Consider the following 2111-nt stretch of genomic DNA (forward strand, 5'->3'; position numbering starts at 1 on the left):
GCCCTCCATGATCTTCGCGCATTGCTCCTGGAAGTACCGCTTGACTTGGCTGAGGTCTGATGTGCGGAAAAGGAGCTTGAGAGCCTTCTCTTCGATCTTTTGCTCTGCAGGCGTACCGTCGCGACGGACTGTTTCGATACCCTTCGCGTCAAAGTCGGGCTCTTTCTGATTGCGGTGCTCATACTTGAAGCCAACGTAACGTTTCTTGGCAAGTAAAACGCAAGGATGGTATACCTTCTCGAACTTGAGCTTGATGGGTCGTGGGTTCGCAGCGGTGATAGCAGCGGTTATCTCCTCGCCGATGGTGAATGCTTGATCCTTGGTGCGTCCTTTCAAATGGATGAACAGTGAATCGGTGTCTCCGTAGACGACCTCCGCACCCCACTTCTCCGTAGCGTGTATCATTGCAATGGCCTTCTCCAGGGTTTCGCGACCAGTCTGGACGATACTGTCTGCTATCTCAGAGCATGGCATACGACCGGAAAACGACGCAGATGCGTAGCCGTAAGTGACGTTAGCCAATAGCTTCAGCGCCAGCTGCCTATTATTCAGTAGCTGCTGCAAGGTTCTGTCGTCTTTGTCCTGCTTCATCCCACTCTTGACCATCACACGAGTCTCCAGAATTTCGCCAAGCATCTTCGCTAACAGGGACTTCCGCATTTCTGGTTTGACATACATCATGCCGTTCGGCGCAATGTTGATGTGGTCTTTTACCAATTCCAGCAACTGCGGCTCGCGCTTAAAGTCCATGAAACCCATCTTGTTCTGACCTCGCCAACTGACGATACGTCCAAGACATGTCGAATAGCAATAGTTGTAGGCAATCATGACACTCGGATACAACGATTGGAAGTCCAAAACGAGAACGGGGCTTGAATAGAATGCACTCTGTGGCTCCATGACCAGCGGTAGACATTCGAGCGCGTTTTGCTGACCGACCTGCTTCCGACTCGGTGATACAAGGATGAAATTCTCTGGCTTTGCGATGCGGAACATGGTGGACTCGACCTTGAACTGAGAGCCTCGTGAAATGACTGCAAAGAAGTCTACTCCAAGCAGGCGAGCTTGCTCACTAGTACGAGGCACAATTTCGTTTGCTTCCAAGATGTCGAGATTGAGCTGCACACGTGTGCGAAAGTGATGTATCACTTTTGTCAGATCCCTTGGCTTTCCATTTGTATACCAAGTCGTGAGATCGGAGTGTTGGTAATGCGGTATGCGTTTGTGCAATAAGTGAAATACCACGTTTTCCATGGTGTATTGTAACAGGTTCAGCTCTCCGCGCATAGCTCTCCAGATGTTGATCATATGCCGGCCAGTGATACGGATAGTAGAGGTATGCGTGAAGCCCCAGCGGTCGGCCTCTTTCCCAAATCTGCCATGAGACTGCGACTTCATCCTGCTGATCTCATCGCAAAGATTGTACTCGTACTTCATCCTCGCGCGTTCGATGAGGTAACCCCAGGAGCTATTGTGTACTTCGTATCCCGTGAGTATGTCCGGGTCAAATTGGCGGACGATATCGACCACACGGTTGATGAGATCTAGCTCGTCTTCCTCGTATTCGACTTCGACCGGAACTTGCTTAGCAATACGCATAGCGATGCCATCTTCTTCCGAGAAGCACAGTATACCGGAACGCGGTCGATCAGTGGTCGCGTTTTCTTCGCCTTGTACGCTCCAGAAAATGCACTGGATCTCATCTTCAGCCGGGTCTGGTACGAGTGAGCCTCTTGAGTTAACGTGTACTTCTAAGCTCATGATGCTCATATACTGAGCTTCGTGCTTAACACTAGTTGTCTTTTGCTTCTGTGAGTACTTGAAGCCATGAGGATTCTTCTGCGTTGGACCTTCTATCTGTGAAATGTGGCTCATTGGGTTGAATTTGCGCACTGGCATAGTTGCCGTCTCGTCTTGTGCCTTGGTTTCAGGCTTCGCCACTTTGCGTTGCTTGACGTGACGGCTGGTCCAGCGCTTCACTTCTTTGAAAGTAGGAGGAGGTCTTGAGAGTTCCCAGTGACGCAAACCACAGTTATGTGATCGTTCTTGATCCATTGTAGCTTGTTTCTTCTTGTCTAACACAACTGCGGGATACTCTCCAATGTTGGCAA

Source organism: Alternaria ethzedia (assembly GCF_023757985.1).
Source record: "Alternaria ethzedia strain BMP 0044 chromosome Unknown scaffold_5, whole genome shotgun sequence".
Classification (NCBI taxonomy): domain Eukaryota; kingdom Fungi; phylum Ascomycota; class Dothideomycetes; order Pleosporales; family Pleosporaceae; genus Alternaria; species Alternaria ethzedia.